This window comes from Salminus brasiliensis, chromosome 4 (assembly GCF_030463535.1).
Source record: "Salminus brasiliensis chromosome 4, fSalBra1.hap2, whole genome shotgun sequence".
NCBI lineage: Eukaryota > Metazoa > Chordata > Actinopteri > Characiformes > Bryconidae > Salminus > Salminus brasiliensis.
The window spans coordinates 19,892,127-19,915,347 of NC_132881.1; the positions used below are offsets into that span (position 1 = coordinate 19,892,127).

General features: G+C 38.5%; 1 long non-coding RNA gene across 1 annotated transcript; it reads right to left on the reverse strand.

The window, feature by feature from the left end:
• Window positions 1-3,125: 3,125 nt before the first annotated feature.
• LOC140554009 (uncharacterized) lies at window positions 3,126-21,496 on the reverse strand. Its single transcript, XR_011979583.1, has 6 exons — window positions 21,436-21,496; window positions 15,395-15,515; window positions 13,550-13,604; window positions 7,076-7,152; window positions 3,498-5,634; window positions 3,126-3,300 (listed from the first exon to the last, which is right to left on the reverse strand). It is a non-coding gene; the product is annotated as an uncharacterized lncRNA (long non-coding RNA).
• Between the last annotated feature and the right edge of the window lie 1,725 nt (window positions 21,497-23,221).

A 23,221-nucleotide genomic window follows, 5' to 3' on the forward strand; every position in this document is an offset into this window, starting at 1 on the left:
TATAAAGGCCTTTTAAAAGTATTTTACCATTTACCCACTATTTGTAAAAGATCTGTAAGCATTTGTGAGTTCTTTTACATGAACTGATACTTTACAGCATTAAAGTCACAGAAATGGTTGTGAACGTTTTTTTTAAGTAAAGTTTTGTTAATACACTGGTGTGAACTGCAGTGAAACAACTGGTGCACTTACACCAGGGCCAAATACTCATGAGATGTGCAACAATAACCCTGCTTGGAGCAGCTACACCGTACAGATTCTGTAACTAAAGCATGTTAGCAAGTGAACCAAATGCCTTACAGAAGCATTATTCTGTATATAGAAATATAGTGAAAACCTGATTAATTCTGAAAATTTACATTCCAACGTTTAAAATATATTTTAACAATGTATCAATGTTTATTTAAAGTCACCAAGTTGAAAAACTGCATTTGCTGCAGAAACTGTGAGTGTGTTTGCAGCTCAGCAGTCATGTGGTGCCAAAACCTTTGTCCAAAATATGCAAAACATGAAAAATTGTAAAATAAAAATTAAATAAAAAAAATCTATGGTGCCAAAACCTTTGCTCAAAAGATGTTTTGGGCAATAGCTCATCGAAAATGTTTGGCTATTAGAAATGTGTCAACAAACATTTGGCCAAAAGAATTGTAGAGGGATGGAAAGGTGGACATGGAGTTGCAAAGGAATAGACAGACAGATTGCAGAATGGGCCAGAGGGATAGATAGGTCGATAGACAGACAGAGAGTTGTAGTTGGACAGAAGGATGTGTAAGCAGACAGAAAGACAAACAGAGTTACATAATTTAAAGTAAATATTTCTGCTCTAATATCAAGTTATTGATGAAGTAATAAAGATTTTTACAAGTACATTTTACTTGTCAAAATCAAGTAAAATGTACATACCAAACTAAACATCTCTAAAGATGACCTAATTATATTGAGGTCAAAGGTTATATGTACTTTTAACGAATTATGTCCAGTCTATTTATTTTGTTTTCACAGACAGAAATTTAATTACACCACAATAAATAACGACATAAATTCTTAATGTTTTTTTCTGTTTAACATTTTCAATTACTTGGTTGTACAAATGTATATTTCTCTTTATATTTACGTAAATGTTGCAATGTTTTTAGTACACGTTACCAAATGTTTATATAAATATAATAATATAGTTTTACCCCAAAAATCACCATGAAAATGGAACTTTTCAACTGTTTATTCGTTCAGCATTTAACAAATGTTAACATGACCTGAATTGCAGAATTCAAAACTACATCAATGCATGGCAGCAATTTGAATAGCAGCAAGCTATTCAAATATCACAAAGAATCGCAAGAGCATTTTATGAAGAATCACTTAGAATATGAAAATGAGAACATGGGGAATGTTTGGACAAGATTAGACTAAATATTATCATTCTATCATTCTTTATTATCAGCCAATATCACATGCATAGAAACAGCCCCTTGTGAATGTACATAGGTCTCCTGACAATTGGAACAATGTAAAGATCTGGTCCCACAATTATATTTTTGGATGCCATTCTGGTAAATAACTCAGAGGGTCAATGGATAACAGTTTCTTTCATTATTCTAAGTGAAGAAACCTTAGACATATTAAACGTTTGTCTCCAGAGGCTACAGACTGTTTTCCATCAAGGTACTTAATTTGTTTGTTTGCTCTACACCTATAGTATTATATACTATTGTGAGTGTGGTAACTATTTTTAAATATGTTGTGCAGATATGTTATGGTTCACCATGACATTTAAAAAATGTCTGTCTTCCCAAATGTAGCAGTGGTACTCTCCTGGTTTCAAGTAAAACCAGGATAGTACCACTTCGGGCTCCTTCGGCTCTAAGTAAATATGTAACATTCACATATTAAAATGCAATGCTTGATGTCTGACAGGTTAGTAACACCATGATTAAAATGCATTAAAATATATATTTCATTATCATATATTGTAGCCTGTACATCGGTAGTTAATAAGACTGGGTTACTTCACTGAACAAAATACTATACACATTATTACATTATTATGTTTAGAAAAAAAATATTTTACTACTCTTAAGTTATAGTTACAAAAGTCTTGCATGACCTTTATACAAGATTAAGGAATAAGCTCTGAATATCTATTAATGGGAATGACTAAAACTGTACCTGTATGTAACCGTTAGAGAGCCATCTTAAAAAGTTGTACCTTGTTCCCGTTAATCCAAAAATTATTATTAGTATTTGTTCCTATTCATAGGAGATGGAGTTCCACGAGAATTCAGTAAACATTTTGGCAGACATTGAGAATGACATGTGTGTCTGACTACCTGGCTTAACATTTGGTCATGTGGACAAGCTTTGGCCTCCATGTTTACCACCATCACAGATAGACAAACAATGTGGTGGACAGGTAAACTTTTTTACTTCATTCACATTTATTAAAATCATGATGTATTTTGTTGTTGTCTGTGAGTGTATCATGGATATCATCAGTGCTTAAAGAACACTGACCAACTGCACATTTCATCACAGAGAATGTATTTAGGGTTAAATTAGATTAAATGTAGCGAATTCTGAATATAAACTACTGTACTCAGTATGGGAGAGCATGTGAATGTGGCTACTGATGTATTTTGTTATTATGTAAAACAAATCACAAAATTGTCTTTAGACACATATTGCCTACCTTTAGGTTAGGACACCACAGGACCACCATAGAGCAGGTATTGTTTGTGTGGTAGATCATTCTCAGCACTGCAGTGACACCAACATGGTGGTGGTGTGATGGTGTGTGTTGTGCTGTTACGAGTGGATCAAGCAGCAGCGCTGCTAGAGCGTTTAAGCACTGTGTCCACTCACTGTCCACACCATTAGACACTCCTACCTAGTTGGTCCATCTTGAGATCAAGTCTAAGACCCACAGTATTTGAAAAAGTATTATTGCAAAGAATTACAGTATGTAAAGAGAAATAACTGTATTAACTGAAATATGCAATGAAAAGTATCAAGACGTTCTTAAAGATACAGAGGAATCTTTATCACAAAACGAAAGTCAAATACAATGGCTTTTCTAAACAAGAACAATCTCCCCATTAAAGAAAATGAATGCATACGAGACCAGCAGCTTGGAGTACACCCTTTATTTCCATTTACGTTGACTGTACAATACAGGCCTTAGTCCGCAGCATTATAGGTTTTGATCTCTGGGTCTGCCCTCTTTACCAAGACTAAAAAAAGACATCAAACACTTAGGCCCTTGCTTGTTGATGCAGTTGGGTTTTGGCTTCATTCAGAACGTGTCTGTAAAAATAGAAAACAGATTAAAACATTCTTCAATTACAAGAACCAACATGCTGTATTCCTCAAAATCTTCCAGATGAACATATATTTGATCGTTTTTTAATCTGCATATGTTTTACTGTACATGCAACAAATGTGATAAAGATGTAGGTGATTATAATGCTGAAGCATCTACCCCATATTTAGTTTTTACTTACTTGAAAAATGCTAGTCTCCCCAAAGCAACACTCTTGTTGGCTAACTCCATGAAGTGGATGGTCCTCTGGAATGTAGCTGTCTGCCAGCTCACAAGCTTCAGCTTAGGCAATAAAAGCAAATTATAACAAAATAAATATGTGATGCTTTTATACACTTGAAATGTTACATGACAGGATTGACAGTTATTCCTACACATAATTTTTACTATTATACTTTTGTTATACATTACTGCTGCTGATAAACACATACAGGCTTGATTAAATAGTTGCAACTTGTGCTCAGAATCATATACCCTAACTTTGAGCACATCAACACCACATTTGTTGTAGGTCCTGGGCTGACACCAGCATCATAAAGCCTTTGATTCAACTTACTTTTCTTGTTTTTATTAACTTAGAGGTATTAATAGACATATTTTCTGGAGCCTACTCTATGTCTTTACTTATGCAGTCACTTGGTATATCACGTTAGAAAGGTAACATAAAAGGCTAAGTAGGTCACATTAGTTACCCCTAACATTACATTAAACACAGAAATAATATACATTTTATACACAAAGAGAAACATATGCTTAGGGGGTTGGGTAGTCTGACAGGTAGTTGTGGATCTAAAAATTGTGAAATGGTTGTACAGGTAACTAACAATTAAGGTTCTAAGGGGGTTTCATTGCAGGTTTTGGTAGCAGACTTAAAATATAGGTTAGATTTGGGGGACATCCAACAATATGACTTTATTGAACCTGCCACCATACTACTCTACAATGAAAACATGAACAGCAATTAACACCTTAACAAAGCATAGTGGCTGTTGAACAGCCTGTAATTTTAAATATATTTAAAGGATTAGTCTAGTAAATATATTTACCAATTATGTGATTTTTAAAATTAGCTTATGCCATTGTAAAGAAATCTATCTACAATTAATGGTTACCAAAGTAACAAGCTATTAGTCTCTAACAAATGTTTGCTTTGTTTATCCAAATGTCACCTGTACTATGAGTGGTTTACCAACACCTGAAGAAATACAGGATTTAGTATGGTAATTGGAAAAACAGTTGAAATACACTCAAAATGGGGTGGAATTGCAGCTTCATGTGATTTGGTTGATTTAGTTCATAGGGGAGGGACTACAGCTTGGGAGGCACTAATATTCAATGGAATTAGATTTTATGAAATTAAACAAGTAACTCTGAGGTCAATTATGCAGAAAGCATCACAATCAAAACTTCCCAAACACACAATCTGGACACAATTTCTAACTAATAAAACAGTTTAAAAGTAATAAAACAAAAATAAACAATGCCCACTGCAAGTGAGGCATAGTACATTTGCACTTGTGTCTTACATATGCATTTTCAATGGCTTCAATAGCAGAAAATCAGCGACTGGCAATCTTAAACAAACAAAACATAAAACTCCAATTACACAAATTTGAATAGACCAAAAAAATGTAAGACTGCTCTAGAGGAATCATCTATGTCAGTATTTCTTTTCCTGCTACAAAGCACTGCACTATGAACCAAACAGTGGATCCCAACCTGGTCCACAATTTTGCACCAACTTAAATATTGATGCTCCTGAACCTCCTGATGGGCCATGAGACTGGCAACTAAACAATATAAATGTCGTGGAGCTATTGACGTGAACATGTCGTGAACATGAAGCTATTAACACGCAGATGCAGGAGAAGGTGGCCCGATACTTTTGTCCATATAGTATGTTCAAATTAACAGTGACATATCTGAGAAAATCGCTGTATTACCTAAGGCTCCCACACTCCCCCATATTGGAACCATATGAGCCAACCTCACAACCTCATATTGATGTGATAAAAGCTGGAAAAATGGGCAAACATAAGGCATCTGAGATACTTTGACAAGGAAAAAACTATGATGGCTAGACAATCAAGTTAAGTTGAATGACACAGTTCATTAGTATGTGTGACTTAACATAGGAAAGATCAAAAATAAAAGAGAAACTCGGAAAAAAAGACATGAAAAAAATGACATCACAATGGCCTCTTCCTGCACACCGGCAATATTCATGACTGTAGGCAGCAATGAGGTGTATCAACATCAAGAACAGTGAGGACACCCATCTGGACACCTCTGGTCTGCTTATCTTCTGGATCAGTTACCTGTAGAAAAGCAAAAATACTGCTGTACAACAATCACCCAAAAACAGTTGTAGAGAGAAAGAATGTTGGGGTGTGGTCATAGGCTGGGGAGACTTGTCTACATATTTCTTGTTGTTGATTTGGAAAATACGTTGATTAGCACAATAAGGCACTGACGAATTACAAAAAAGGGGATCTGTGTCTCAAACTACAGACTGTGTTAAAAAAGAATGCACTGCCGTTATTTATGTGTACATTAATGTAAGTGAAGTATTCAAATCTAGTTTGGGATGCATGGATTTCTCTGGTGTGCAATCTGAAGCTAAAAATATAAAAAATGCAGACCTTTAAAATGAGTATTTTGGACAAAGCTCTGCGGTGTGAAGATGCCAGCACGAACATGTGCAGCGCAAGTGTCAGCACGGTAGCATAATAACTCTCCTCGCTTCGGTTGTGAAGCTCTCGTCAAGGAAGTCAGCTCTGGTGTGCACTCTAGTTATTGTCTGTGTTCTGGTAAGCTAGCCCCGTCATTGTATCGGTTCGGTTGTTTGGGTTCGGCAGCGGATCCCTCAGCTCCGGAGGTCCAGTAAGTCTCGGAAGCGCCTGACCCGCGCTGTCTTTCTGTTTCACGGTCTTCCCCAGGCACTGCCTGTAGGTTTAGGTTTTCTGTATCGTTCTGGCTCGGCCCTGGCATGCTAGCCTAGCCCTCGTCCCTCACCAGCCACAGGTGTGCTCTTTTGTTTGCCCAGTTTGTCACGTTTGGCTTTTGTTTATCTTTAACCCTGTGAATCTGTTGCTGCTTTTTCATTGTTTTCTGCACTGTTTGAGTTAATAAACTCTCTCGCCTTGGTCCATCCCCTGTGAGTGTTCTCCCTCATTGTCTGACCCAGTGGATCATGACACAACCATTATTATTTTACAGTATTTTATTGTAAAGTTCAACATTACAGTACATTACTAGCAGCTGTGTTTATCAGAATACCTTTGCAAAAAATACAGTACTACACATAAAGGCTTTACAGTTTGGCATGGAATTCACAATAAACTATTGTTAATGGTAAGTTACAAAGAAATAAATGTAAGTCAATGTACAGACCATTACTGGGTCATTTGCATTAGTATATTCTCAGTGTAAAACAACTGAGATCCAATTACTTGCCCAGTATACTCACAAAGCAGTGGTCAGATTATGTGTCCAAACAAATGAAGAGTAACCCACGGTGGAATGGAGGAACATTGTGAAAAGTGGCCACTTGCCTTAGCCGTTGGCTCAGTCTATGTACCTGATGAACACAGATTGTGTGAATTCTGAATTGTGCAACAATCTACCTGTTGTCTGCTACACTAAAAAATACCACAGCTTACTTCTAAGTAGACTTGCCAAAAGTAGTGTTAAAGTCACTGGATCCAGGTTTGGCTGAAGAGTCCTACACAGACATGGTATTAGGTTCGGGAAACTAACTTTGTGTGTTGTCATCATTTCTGCTTGAAGACTCAAGTTGTCATTCAGGCATTTGTTGCGGACTGACGTGATCCTCTCTACAGCACAAAAAAAGAAGAAAAGAAAACGAATTATTATTTTATTATAACCTCATTACAACTGCACTGTGTACATATAACTATGACAATGCAGTCACGACACATTAAAACATGTTAGATATATGTGCAGTTTACATACATTAAAGATGCTCAGCTTACCCATTAGCTAACATTTACATTAGCAGGAGATATATTATGCCTCAGTAAAAATGAGCCTTAAGTGCCCCATATGTACAAAATGTCTGCTTGGAACTGGCTCCAAAGCACATTCATTTTTCTTTTTTTTTTTTTTCAGATGAAGTTGGCAAATAAAGCACATAATCCCTCAATGTCTTAATACATTTGCCACAGAAACTACAGCTAAACAGGCCTTTTACCAACCTTAGGTCTAGCTAGATAATCTTCTACAGAAAAAATCTCTCATCATTAAAATCCCAAACAAGCCATAAAGCTTTTATTCTTATACTGCAACAATTTATGTTGAAATTTTTACCTCAAGAAGAATTTCTCATCACCAGGAGTGAGGAAATTCTGTCACACAGCTTGCAGGTAGCGTAATGACAGATGCCTTGTTTGCTAGAACAAGCAACAACCAACAAGAATCTTTGGTAACTACCTTATACACCTAGTAACCACCAATAAACACTACATCAAATATTTACAGATCCCAGTACATCCTACAATCACCTCAAAACATCTTAGCAACCACTTGATACACTGTAGCAAACTTTGCAATAATCCAACAAGCAACTGTAGACACCCAGAACACCCTTAGCAACCTATAAACACCCTAGTCAGGTTTACATCTTGGCTTATATCTTAAAACAGCATAACCTCTGACAGCCATAAAAACGGTTAGCATTGCTGCACAGAAATGTGTCTCCATTGCAAATAGCATATTGAGTGGTATATTTCACCCATATTTACAAAAACAATTCCTAAAATGACAGTATATTGATGGATTATTTGCGTGTAAGAATACATTATGTACTCATAAACATGTTTATATGTGTATTCTGCTATAATGACCATGCCTGGGACAGTCAGCATTTCTGTACTCAAGATTAGTGTAATACCCTTGGGGGACTAGGCAGAGCCTACTTGGCGTGAATCAGAGGCGAACTGATTGGAAAAAACCCAAAATTCTGCAGTAGTGTGATCGTCAGCACAAATGGCCTTGCAGGTGTTAGCACTCTTTTAAAAAATAAAGTCGTGAGAACGAGGGACATAAGCGAATACAAAAGTGACAGGGTTAAGGGGTAAGGGGCTTCCCATAGTAATATAAGCGGACCCAATCGTGAGATATTATGATAAAAAAATATGCGTGGGGGTAGCCACAGCTAGACAAGGACAGTATATAAGGCCCAAGAGGAGCCACACTTTTTTAGACTGCTTTGGGAGAGTGCTGGCTGTCTCAGGCTAACGCATTACATGTAGTGCCTTAGTCTTCACCTTATTTTGTATACTTTATACAGAAATAAAGATTGCACTCTGCCTTTCTATTCACTACGGAGCTGGATTCTTTTATGCACCATTTCTAAATGCTTATTAGCTGATTGGGGGAATTTATAGAGAAAAAGAGCCGACAATATACAAGTATATTTAAACATGCCTTACCTTACAGCACATGGCATATTATGACAGGTATGATTTTGCTTGATGGATGGTTTTATACTGTAAATTTTAATGGGCTTATCAAGAAAACCTATAATTTACAAGTTTACTGTTGCTATTTTATAGTTTATTACCGTAAAGTCTACAAACATTTTTTACAGTGTACCTGATCATCAAGCTTGCCCAAGAGACTGTCCATGTCTGAAGGCACAGTACAGTTTAAGTGTGTGTGTGTGTGTGTATAAGTTTGCAAGGGATTCAACAATTTCTTGATTTGGATACCCATTTATGATTACTGCCCTCAGTTTTTCTTCTAAAGATTAAGTTTTGATTGTGTCATCATTCCCAACATACAGTTTTGGTTCGAACATATTTTTGCCATCAAGGTGGTATGCCATAATTTGTTAATTTTTAGAAGAGAATGTTGGGACATTTTTGAAACTGAGATCATTATGCACCACTTGTTTAAAAAAGTTATGTTTTGATTCAAACCAAATGGTACACAAGTCCACTAAAGGTCTAAAGCAGAGTACAAGATGTCCAAAATGTTTAACAAAGTGATGTTTTGTATGCAACTTAGACTATCTGACCATCAAAAGTTGCATCTTGATACCTTTCCTGACTAAGTAACACAGTATTTGTGGTTGAAAGATAAAACTGTAAGAACACTATAGATCTTTATTAGATCTTTGAACTGAAGTCATTATTCGGTTGTTTGCGTCACAAGGTTATACTAATTTGATATGACTTAATGAAGTAGAAAATGCGGTTCTTGAAAATGCCTTTATTCACATTCTGCAGCAATCAAAATGTTCCAATGCTAATATGTTTTTCTGTCAACATCTTCTAATTTTCGAGGTTGTTCGAGTAGAAATATGAATACTGCTACAGGTAAATTACTGTCATTAGACTGCTGGGGGCATCTAAAACTTCACAAATCAGCACGTTTCATCAGTGTATTAGAGTGGCATTTGCAAGTTCACAGCTTGGATTAAACCAGTTCCCAGCACAATCTAGTGTTTACCTGGATTTCTCAGTAAGACAATAGTGTAGATTACAATGCAGTTACCCGTTTGTACAATACTCCCTAAACACGAAACAGCTTCTGATAAACTCTACAAATTGAATCTGCACTCAGGCTATGCAGCTGCTAAGCATGGCCAGACTAAAAGTGTTTTCACCTCTTTTAAAGGAGGATATGCCAAAACAAGAGAGACGCTTTTGCCCACTTTATTTCGGTGCATCTTACTAATGTCTAACTAAAGCACAATAGCATTAAATAAAGCATTGTTTATATTACTATAGCTCGTTCCACCACTTCTGTGCCAGGACAGAAAAAAGCCTGGACGCTTGTCTTCCGTGGATTTTGAGGGATGAGGGAAGCTCGAAGGACCGGCTTTTTTTGCAGATCGGCTTTTGACCTTTGCCATCAAGTATGGAGGGGCTGGTCTGTTCTTGGTTTTGTAGGCCAGCATCAGGGTTTCGAATCTGATGCGGGCAGCTACAGGAAGCCAGTGAAGAGAACGCAGCAGTGGCGTAACATGGCTGAATTTAGGAACATTGAAGACGACCCGTGCCGCTGCGTTCTGAATAAGTTGCAGGGGTCTGATGGTGCGCAGAGGGAGACCCGCCAAAAGAGAGTTGCAGTAGTCAAGTCTTGAAGTGACAAGAGACTGAACAAGCACCTGGGCGGCCTCTCTGGAGAGGAAGGGTCGAATTCTTCGGATGTTGACCGAGTTACGTTTGCAGAATGACCTGAGAGCGATAACTGATCATCCATGACTACACCAAGACTTTGAGTTTCTGTAGATGGAGTGACCAGTGAGTTCTCAAAGGAGATGGCAAGATCGTTTTTAAGTCCAGCAGTTCCCGGGATGTACAGCAGCTCCGTCTTGCTGGGGTTGAGTTTGAGGTGGTGAGCCGCCATCCAAGAAGAGATGTCAGCGAGGCATGCTGAGATGCGGGTGGAGACCTGTGTGTCAGACGGTGGGAAGGACAGGATTAGTTGAGTGTCATCAGCATAACAGTGGTAAGAAAATCCATGAGAGGATATCACTTTACCAAGAGAGCTAGTGTAGAGTGAGAAAAGAAGAGGACCAAGAACCGAGCCTTGTGGAGCGCCAGCGGAGAGACCACAAGGAGCGGATGTGTCCCCCTGCCATGTTACCTGGTATGAGCGTCCCAGCAGGTACGATGCAAACCATCGCCATGCAGAGCCGGTAATTCCAAGGCCAGCAAGGACAGACAGGAGGATCTTGTGGTCCACTGTGTCAAAAGCTGATGACAGTCTGGCAGCTTTAGCTGCATGGAGCTTCTCTGTAACTGCAATGAGAGCAGTTTTAGTAGAGTGAGCAGCTTTGAAGCCAGACTGGTTAGGATCCTGTAGATTGTTTAGAGTGAGAAAGAGAGACAGTCAGTTGTAGACAGAGCGTTCGAGAATCTTTGAGAAGATGGGTCTGTAGTTGCCGATGTCCAAGCTGTCCTGGCAGACTTGAAGGCGGATGGTATATGACCTGACAACAAAGAGCTGTTTATAATAGAGGAGATGAAAGGAAGGAGCTTTGGAGCAATAGTATGGAACAGTGTGGATGGAACAGGTGGTAGGATTGTTAGAGGTGAGAAGATGAAGGAGGTCATCTGTGGAAAGAGAAGCAGGACAGAGAAGAGGGAGGAGGAGGACAGAGTCTAGAGAGGGGGGTAGAGGCAGGGGGGAAGGATCGGCGGATCTTGTCAACCTTTTCTTCAAAGAAGGAGACAAAATCTTCTGCAGACAGGGTAGTGGGTGGTGGGGGAGTTGGAGGGTTGAGGAGAGAGAAGAAGATGGTGAAGAGTTTGCGTGGGTCAGATGCAGATGCTTCCAGTTTCCCCCTGTAGAAAGATGCTTTTGCAGCAGCAACTTCCGTTCTAAACCTGGAGTGAAGAGACTGATAGGAGTGGAGGTCGGAGTCGTGTTGTGACTTCCTCCACTTCCTTTCAGCCATTCTTAGCTCTCTACGGTTGTTGCGAAGAACATCTGACAGCCACGGGGAAGTTGGAGAAGAATTTGCTGACCTAGATGAGAAAGGGCAGAGAAGGTTGACAGAGGTGGAGAGAGTTTCTAGTGGGAGAGAGGAGAAAGATTCAAGATGAGGAAGAGTGGTCAGGACAGTTGAGGCAAGAGCTGAGGGGGAACAGAGCGAAGATTGCGGTGAAGAGTGGAGGAACCTCTGGAAGTAGAGGTTGAAGGAGTAGAGAGGGGGAGTGAGAAGGAGAGAAAGTGGTGATCAGAGAAGTCCAAAGGAGTCACAGTCACATCCAAAGCAGGGACAGGTCTGGTGAAGATAAGGTCCAGAGTGTTCCTTGCTCTGTGTGTTGGCGCAGACTGGTTGAACGTGAGATCAAAAGATGATAGCAATGGAAGAAGGCATGATGACTGGAGTTTCTCTGATGGAAGGTTGAAGTGGTCAAGTAGAATGAGTGGGGCGTCAACAGGGAGTCCACTCAAGAAAACATCCAGTTCATCAATGAAACTGCCCAAAAGACCAGGAAGACGATGGAGAACAATGATGTGAAGTCTAGTGGGAGAAGAGACAGTAACAGCATGGTATTCAAAAGAGGAAATGTCAAGATTAGAAAAAGAGAGCGGGGTGAAGCGCCACAGAGGAGAGAGGAGCAAGCTTGTGTCACCGCCCCTGCCAGTCTTTCGTGGAGAGTGGGAAAAGGCAAAGGCAGATGGCAAGGCAGCTGGAGTTGCAGAGTTGTCTGGGGTGATCCACGTCTCATAAAGTTTACAGACCGAGCAGAAGCAAAAGCTGAAATTAAATCTGCCTTCTGCACTGCGGACTGGCAATTGTAGAGTCCCCCAGTTACCATTACCTTGGTATTAGAACAAGGTGGGTAAATGAGGTTACTGGAATTGCGGTGTCTGCACCTCCGACTGCTGTCAGAAGTGTGGACAGGAATTGCAAAGCACATCTTCAAGTACAATACAAAATAGAGTTTTGCAGTTGATATTCTAGTGAGGAGTCATAACGTCTAACAAACGTCTAAAAAAACGCTAACGTGCACGTCTGTAGTGGCTACACACCTGATTTATCAAGATTTGAGGCTCTTGGCTCCTCCTCTGCAATTCACACTTCTAGCTGACCTGAAACTACACCCGAATCAGCATCTCAATCAACTAATGAGCACCAAGCTTCAATGTTAACCCTAAGACAAGAGTATTAGCAGAATCTAGTTAAAAGTATATTTAAAAACCCCCCTACCTTACAAGCTAAAGATGAAACCCAAGTCAAAAAGCAAGCACACTGATAATGATTTGGTAGAGCAGATTCACTGTTTAAACTGTAAAATTCTACAGGCAAGTCTGCTGGAAGCCTTTTAGAATTAGAATGTTTTTACAAATACAATGTTTATTCAGGTGTGTATGTGATTATGTCATCATCCTCTTCAGAAATGGACACTGGAGGGCAATAGTTTAGATAATGTAGATGATAAAATGAAATGAAATAAAGCCACTTCTTTTCCACAATGTGGTTACTAATAATTAAAACTGTTAGATGTAAAACAGATTCCAAATCAGATACCACATAATTACGATAGATATCAGAATTTAAAAACAGTCATCAAGCATAGAGGTATTATGGTAATATATTTTTGGTAATATTATGTGTAACATAATATTACCAAAAATATATTACCATAATACCTCTATGCTTGATGACTGTTTTTAAATTATTCTGAAGATTAGTTCCTTCCCTTACAAATTCCCCTTAGCACAAAGAACAAAAGGGACAAATCAAACCTCATCAAAGCATGACAGGTTAAGGAATCTCCCCACGTTGTCTGGTTGACCAGTGCTGCAAGTGAAGAGAATCAAAAAGCATTAAATAAGACCACAATAACTATAAAGAAACGAATTAACAAGGGAAAACCACTTTTTCTACAATCAAAATACATGAATTACTATATCACCAGTGCCAATATATTTTTTTGCCAAGTATAGTTACATATTTGTATGCTATCACAGTCAATGCACATAATAATGGTAGCTATTATCAGTTTTCTTTTTACCAGCAGTACTACATGACCTATTCAATAGTAAACAAAACACAAACCATTAAAAGGAAAATAAATTGTTGCTTTAATATTGTGTACCAATACCATTCAAATATATTGTATAAACCAAGCAGAAATACACAAACTCCCTTTACTAGTGGCTGCCATTTGTGATGTCTAGCGGACCAATCAGAAAGTCATCATAACCATGCCCCTTCGTGTCAATCATAAGCATCCATTTACCTAAAGTCCCTCCTTCACTGTTTCATTTATGGCATTTAGCAAACGCTCTTATCCAGTACTTCACTATTTACTCAATAATTACCATAGTTTGAATAGACTAACATTCAAAGATAACCAAACTTACATACTACTAAACACAAGCCAATATGGAGATCATAATTTGGAAACCAAAAGTTTTGTCAAATCATGAGCGTCATACCACGAACTCCATATATGTTTTATCCTCTGGGATGCCCCCCACTTCCAACACCCCGCCCACCACGTTTGCCAAAAGAGGACATTCCCACGTGAACCAATCTGTAGCCTCATCCTAAAGGCCACGCACATAGACACAAGAAATATAAATCTATATGTCAGCCAACCGGTGTGTTTCCATGCCAAACAGCTTTCACCTGTCTTAATCACACACACACTTACTTGTGTGTTCAGCAGTTAAGAAGAACATTCCGTAAGGTTTTTCAAACATCTGTCCCAGCACCCCCTCCAAACACCTTGTTCCAAAGATACACACACACACACACACACACACACAATCTTCAGGCAAGGGGTACTATGATCAAGTTAAAAAGCAGAGAGGTTTCTAACTCACTATCCAAAAGCCCTTCATTCGAATCACAACTTAAGCACTCCCTGCTGGAACTTTTTCCATTCACCATTCAACATGTAAGAACAGACTTGTGTAATTCTGATTAACTGAATTATATGATTCATATTTTACTTGTTTATTAATATATTGTAATGATCCTCCCTTTTTTACAGAGTTAGTCTAAGATTGGATTGTATATTCCCTTTATTATGCCGCCACCACCTTTAATTCCTTGTCTGGTTCAGATGAGTCTCAATCACAGCATACATACGTATTCACTAATTTAAATTATATACAATCTTTATGGACAATAATTAATTAAAACATGTAAAGGGGACAATATAATTTACTCTTGGTAGTAGCTCTGGACCTCTCACTGCAACATGTGAAATGCGCTACTCCTACAAACAAACATCAACCACACTAATACACGCACAGTTCACTTTAACCTATCCGGAGCGCTAGAAGACAAATTTCTTTTTTTCCAGGACTCAAAATATCCCCACTTCACACTCCAACACACACACAGTGGAGTCCAAAGTCCACTCTAGTCCACAAGACGAGTCCTTTGTTTCACCACACCAACGTCCTCACAAAGCTCCTTGCTTATCTGGCCAAATATTGAATAGCGCCCCAGTTAATTTGCCACAATGCGAGTCCACCAACGTCTCGCTCTTAAACACATTCACGAACCACACAACAAACTGCTACAACGCAGCAGCTACCCTCAGCTTCAGCTTACCACCATCGCCATACACCCACCTTTCCGTCTCCATCCTCTTTCGCTGCCACAGCTGATCCTCATTAGCTGACTTCCTCATCACAGCCCTTCCGCCCCACGTCCATGACAATATTCATATTCATTTATTCCTTAGATATCAAGCTAAAGAGCAGGGAGAGACAATGGTCAGCATCGTCAATGCACCAAAAAAAGACCAACAGCATTTATTTCTAGAGTGACTTCGTATGCAACAATTTGGACAAGGAAAATGTATGGTGCCTAAACAACGGTTATTACTTTGCAGAAACTGACAGAGTTAACCTCTTCAGAAGCCAGACAGAGTGCTGTACAGATGATGCCAGCAAATTGACCCTGCATCAAAATGATTCGGAAGTGTTTAAAAACACTGTGATAAAATGAACTATATGACCAACAGATGCACAATGTCAATCTTTTTCATACTCATCATGACAAGTCACTGTTTTTAGTTTTGCCGCAATGATGCAACAGCATCTGAACATGTATGCCTACAGGACCAAACTGTTGGAAGGGATTATAGAGAAAAAAACATGAACGAAAATTGTGACGAGTATTTTATTGATCACCCCAGTCAGCTGCATTATTCCTGTATGACCCGGACGAATATTATTTACACAAAAGCCTGTTGACAAAACTGTTTAAGCCTTGGCTTTAATACTTTAAAATACTTTTAGCCAGAGCGCTAAAGCTGAGAGAGATTTCAACCATTCCATCTCTGGAAAAAATCCAAGCTGACGTTGAAACGTTGATGTGCTAGATTAAAATCACATCAAACAAACAACAGGGACTGTTTACACTGATAATTCCCAAATTGGTACACCCATTCTTAAAAGTGATTTGAAGATCCCGCCGAACCATACAGGTTCGGAGTTTCGTGGAACCCTGGAAGCTCATTTCCTGACAGATGTCTGTAATAGTCAACATAGACCTGAAGGTTTATGCAGCTTCCACCAAGCAATGTTCAAACACGAAAATGTTTTGCGAACAAAGATATTCTATTGAATATTGGATGTTTCACTGCTCTCTGAAAATGACTGATCCAACATGGGTAACTTCCTCTTTAAGAAACTTCTGAATGTGCGGGTTACATCTCTGATACGCAAAGTAATTGAACTGAGAGCTAATGATGAATACTGTATTTCAAGTCAAACACCTGTAGACCTACACACTGTTTTAGGACTACAAATGAAATTGGACCTTGTGCGACATTCAAACTGGAATTGGAACATTCTGTTCTCTGAAGCGTAAATAGCCCATTTCAATTACATGAGTGAAGGTATTATTTTGCATGTGAAATATCAGGTGACTGTAAACCCGGTCATATATTGTGTATTTTTTATAACCAATGTTTGTTTTTTTATTAAAAAAATAACTATTGACATAAAAATGCTCTGACAAAAAAAATACGAATGGAAACCAAAAACCCTATTTGGTGAATGCTTCTCCGAGGAAATTAAGGCATATGCTCGGTCTGGATGAAAGTAAAGAACTCGAAATAGGCTCCTTTTCCTGCTGACATTCATGCAGGATTTTACACCATGATTGTGTATACAGATATTATTTATTATCAAAGGGTGGGAGATAGTTTTGTTCCGTTGCTGAGGTGTGTAAATATAAGAGAGAAAAACAAAGAAATTGTCACATTAACCTATTACAAGCCACATTACCTACCTATGAGCAAGAGCGATATAGTTATTGAAGTAAAATTCTATACCGGAAAATGTGTCGCTAAACTTCCCTTTAGACCCGCAAAACATGTTCGTGTTTGAACGATGCTTGGTGGAAGCTGCATAAACCTTCAGATCTATGTTGACTATTACAGACATCTGTCTGGAAATGAGCTTCCAGGGTTCCACGAAACTCCGATCCTGTATGGTTCGGCGGGATCTTCAAATCACTTTTAAGAATGGGTTTACCAATTTGGGAATTATGATTGTGCAAAATCTAATTTAACAACAGCTGCAAAAGGCATAGTGAGCGATACTGTGAGTAACATATCAAATACTCAAAAGCAAAAACAGGAGGGGCTGGACTCGCTGCAATTGCCTACAAGAATACTAGGAGGCCTCCAGGGAGGCGAAACATAATTGTGAAAAAAGATGCAAGACGCAAAAGAAAAGATCATATTAAAAAAGACCAAACAGAGGGACAACAAGCGTTCTCCCTCATTCTTGGGTCAATGAAGAAAGCAGAATATTTTCTAAAACTATGGCTTTCCTGCACAGTCTTTTGACCAAATGCACCAAGTCAGATTATTATTATTTTTTTTTTTTTTTACAAACACAAGCATTGAAAAGTATCGAAATCCCTCCTCTTTCAGCTCTAACTGATAATGGACCCCTTCAGTTTTATTTGGCTGGTGAAGACTACCTAGATATGAACGTGTGTACCCAAGTGAATTTATTCCTTGGTCCCCTCCTCAAAGCTGTTGTTATTGTAATGGTTGACAATAATGCATAAAGCAGGGCGTTTGATTAAAAACTCTTTACATCAATAGAACGCAGTATCCTGCAAAACCGTTTCAACCTGATTTTCAAGACAGTAACACTTCAGGAAAAAAATCTTAAAGATCAAGGCTTGTCCATAAACCGGCAAGACTATACAAAGTTACACCCTGATTGCTTTCAACCTGAGCCCTAATGACGAACTCTGACATCATCTGTCATTAATAATTGTATATGCCAGTTTTTATTCAATCCTGGAAATCAACAATCATCAAAACATTCTCATTGATTATCAGTAATCAAAAACACTAAATTTGTTACAGGTTATTTGATCAATTTTCTCAAGTTTATTGTCTGATTTAGCACAAACAAAGATTTCTAATTATACGCTAATCAATATCTTCCTTAGTAAACAAGCATAAAACTTACTAAATACATTTTTTTCTTTCTTACAACTTAAATGTTGCCACAAACAAAAGCTACATTGGCATTGATATGCAAGTACAATTCAGATTAATAGACAGGAATATTCTCTTCAAAAGGATCGTTTTTGTCATTTTTTAAAACATGTACCTCCGTTTGTGTACGCAAAATGCACGACTAGTGTGAGACAGGAAGCACTACTGTATATGATAAAAGGCAAATGTTGATGTACTGAGCAAGTACCTACCTGATTAAGAACATTTACCTTACATTTACAGCTTTCAGCAGATGCTCTTATCCAGAGAGACTTACAAAAGTGCCTCATTATTTGAAGAATAAATTTAAGAATAACCTTAGCTAGTTTGAATAGACTAAAAATTCAGATACCTCTAAGCTTAGACACTACTAAACACAAGTCAATATAGAGGCCATAGTAGTCTACTCTTCGTCCAAGTATTCTCGTAAGAGGTGGGTCTTCAGTCTGCATTTAAAGATATTGAGTGACTCTGCTTGATCTTTATAAAATACAAACGTTCATACAAATGTTTTGCCATTTTACAAATGCAACTAAAATTATTGAAGTTACGTTTACATCACACATTGTGTTTACAACAGAGATATGCTCAAAGCTATTATTTAAAGTGCTGCGTTTTTTGTGTGTGTGGCCATTCTTATTTAAACATGCATTTAAATGTTCACAGTAAATTTTTGGGCTTACCAAGTCCAGCAATGCAGATACAGTTGTGACCTTCAAATACAAATTGAGAAATCATTCTATACTTAGTGTTACTAGGAAATACAGTTTTGCGCTGGCACTTTATAAATATGATCTGACACAGGACACAGATTTTTAATAGAAGTGGCATTATAAAGACACTGGCACCATGTTTTATATATAGGTGTTATATATTATAATATATATATTTTTAAAGATAAATACTTTGCCAATTTAAATGAACAGTGACCAATCACTCGTTCTGCTTCAGGCTACCATGAAGATATTTAAGGAGATGGCACACCCTTGCCAGCTCCTCATACTTAGCCCTCTTCCTCTCAAAAGCCTCCTCCATCCGAGCTTTCCAAGGAACCGTTAGCACCAGTAGACCCACCTGTCTTGTTGTTGACATCAGTACCATATCTGGCCTGAGCGTGGTCTCTGCAGTGGTGGTAGAAAATTTTTGCAGCCTGCGTAGGTCCATCTTCAGCTGCCAGTGCCTTGCTGCCCTTCTCCCAGTGCTTTGGGGCAGCAGCTCAAAATGTGTTCCAGCGATCCTTTTCTATGGCACAGTGGGCATGCCAGTGTTTCTGCCAGGCCCCAGCAGAAGAGGTTGGATGGACTGGGGAGGACATTGTCGACTGACTGAATCAGAAATTGTATCCAGTGCGGCTGCGCCCTCCAGAGCTCCGACCATATGATCTTCCACATGCCTGCTCCCATCCCCACCATCTGGCTAGAGCGAACTTCCTCCACTCCTAAGTGACTCCTTTCTTTCCCCTGGACTTGGTTGTAGTAAGGTTGTGGTTTGCTACCAAGCCCGGCCCGTCCTGACGCCACTACTCCCACCTGTACACTGTGCTGAAGCAGAGCTTCTGCCTAATCTACCTCTTCTTGAGCTCTCCACTTCCTGCCAGTACAAAGCCCGCCACAGTGATTTTGTTGTCAGTTGAGTCTCTGTACAACAGCACCTCTCTTGCATGGGTAACCTTGAACTCCTCCGTCAGACTACTGAAGGGGAGTTGCAGCTTGGTCTTCCTCCCGTACAAGGCAATGCTGCTGAGGCTACATAGCAGGCCCTTTCTCTCAAAGCCCTTGACGGTGGTCATAGTCATGTCGTAGACCATCAGGGGTTATTTTTCTGATTGTTGAGCTGTGCTCTTGCAATGCCAGTGTAGACTACACTCAAATTCAGACATCTGAAATTTTGAATGTACCAAGAAAAGATAGTAAAAAGGAAACATAAATTCAAATCAATAATTTGCCACTTGGAGACCTTGAAAGGCAGTTAGGCATCACCAACTCTTGGACACTGTTGGAGATGCTATTAAAAGACTTTGAACTAAATAATAATTGTAATAATAATAATAATATCAACTTAAATTTACAGTGACATTTGTGACTGACTTAATATCAGGCATTGTAATCAGCACTGATTACAATAAGGCCACTTATATGGTAAATTGCAGTTTAAGTGCAACTGGAATATGACGTAATTAGAGTAGCAATATGAGAACAAAACAGGGACTGAATTATGTAAGCTAAGTTCTAAAAGCAGGTTACCACAACAGTACATAAGTCTGCCAAATTGCAAAAACAAAACAACCTAAATCCAGACTACTAAAATATACTAAAAGAAGATTAATTGTCCAGAATCCTGTTTAATTATTCAATAACATTTATTGTTAGCCTAATACAAAATGTAGATCCAGTTCTTCAAAGACCTACATAATTAAGTTGAGACATCAAATCCAAATCCAAGTCTGAAATCCACTGATTTTGTGCATTCGCTTAGTATAAAAAATGGTGCCAGTGGCTAATAGCTGAATATTTTTCTTCATAATGCCACTTTTATTCAAGATTTGTGTCCTGTGTAAGATTATATTCATAATGTGCCAGCCCAAAACTGTATTTCCCAGCAACACTAAGTATAGAATAATTTCTCCCTAAGATTTATTAATCATAGTCATTAATGTGAGTTAATTTTAAGCTTTTATTATTTAGTATTTAGTATTATTTAGATAATTTAATTTTAATTTAATTTAAAAATATTCAGGTTGCGCAAAGAATCTCGTTTGGGCGTCTGGCCAAGTGTTGCTAGAATCACAATGCTAATTGTCTTTCTTCTTCTCTACGGACCGTTATATATTGGGGCAAACTGAACAAGACGATTTGCACCGGATATCATGGTTTTCGGTTAGAGTAAGATAAAAAAAAAAAAAAAAAAACAGAGGTTAAATTACACTCTCGAATATCTTGGACGAACAGTCTAACAATACTCTTAAATCGGCAAGCGGAAAACGCGAATCTCTCTAAGCCCCCAAAATCCTTAGGCTAGCGCTTGCAAAACACAAATATTAACATTAACATTTAGCTGTCTATCCTGCCACAAACCATTTTGCACGTACAAACACATTATCCTTAAACAGGCTTTCGAGGTCGTGACTAGCTAGCTAGCTACCTTATTTAGAAGGCTTGTCTGCAACAGATGAACTTTACGTTCGAAGCGAGATGGAGATAATGGCGAACAGTGAAAATCAGCGAGACGTTATCTGACGTGACGTCACAATGTCACCTGACAACAAAACGCCTGGCTTGAAGTAAAAATATAAAAAAATATTCAGCAAAATTATTTATTTTAAGGTTTTTTCCATGGGAATTATATTTGCTTTTGGGCAAACTGAAAAATGAAAAATGAAGTGAAATTTGACCAGCAATAGAATACACTTAATTGACATGGTTGTTTCACTTTTTTCAGTGCATTGTATCATCATTATTTATCACATTTCATTAATAAGACATTATACACAATTCATCCAGGGCAGAGGAGTCAAATACTTCGTTACCTTACTTAAGTAGAAATATTGGTTATCTACAGTGGGGAAAAAAAAGTATTCAGCCGCTGATGGTGCTAGTTCTCCTACTTAGAAAGATGAGAGAGGGCTGTAATTTTTTTATACACTTCAACTATGAGAGACAAAAGGAGAAAAAACCCAGGAAATCACATTGTAGGATTTTTCAAAAATGTATTTGTAAATTATGGTGGAAAATAAGTATTTGGTCAATAACAAAAGTTCAGCTCAGTACTTTGGAACATAACCTTTGTTGGCAATGACAACCTTTGCATTTCAAATGACACTTTGAAATGCTTTTTTTACAGAGCATCCTTCGTTGCCCGAGCAATGTGTTTGTATTTATTGTCATGTTGGAAGACCCAGCCACGTTCCATCTTCAATGCTCTCACTAATGGAAGTAGGTTTTGGCTTAAAATCTCGCGATACATGGCCCCGTTCATTCTTACCTTAACACGAATCAGTCCCCTTTGCAGAAAAACAGCCAAAAAGCATGATGTTTCCACCCCATGCTTCACAGTAGGTATGGTGTTCTTGGGATGCAACTCAGCTTTCTTCTTTTTAAGTTCTATTTTGTTTTTTTCTGACCAGATGATATTCTCCCAATCCTCTTTGGATCATCCATATGCATAGGCAAACTTCAGACGAGCCTTTACATGTACTGGCTTAAGCAGGGAGAGACGCCTGGCACTGCAGGATTTGAGTCCCTCTCGGCTTAGTGTGTTACTGATGGTAGCCTTTGTTACTTTGGTCCCAGCTTTCTGCAGGTCATTCATCAGGCCCCAGATCTAGGGAGATCAATTGTCTTGTATGTCTTCCATTTTCCTACAATTGCTTCCACAGTTGATTTATTCACACCAACCTGCTTGCCTATTGTAGATTCACTCTTCCCAGCCTGGTGATCTACAATTTTCTTCCTGGTGTCCTTCGACAGCTCTTTGGTCTTGGCCATGGTTAAGTTTGGAATCTGACTGTTTGAGGCTGTGGACAGGTGTCTTTTATATAGATAACGAGGTCAAACAAATGCCATTAATACAGGTAACGAGTGGAGGACAGAAAAGCTTCTTAAAGAAGTTGTTACAGGTCTGTGAGAGCCAGAAATCTTGCTTGTTTATGGGTGACCAAATACTTATTTTCCACCATAATGTATAAATATATTTTTTAAAAATCCTACAATGTGATTTCCTGGCCTTTTTTCTCATTTTGTCTCTCATAGTTGAAGTGTACCTATGATAAAAATTTCAGACCTCTCTCATCTTTCTAAGTAGGAGAACTTGCACAATCAGTGGCTGACTAAATACTTTTTTGCCCCACTGTAAACTTTACTGGAGTACTTATTTTTCGGATGACATTTTACTTCTACTCCTTACAGTTTAAAAACAGCAGTTACTCCTA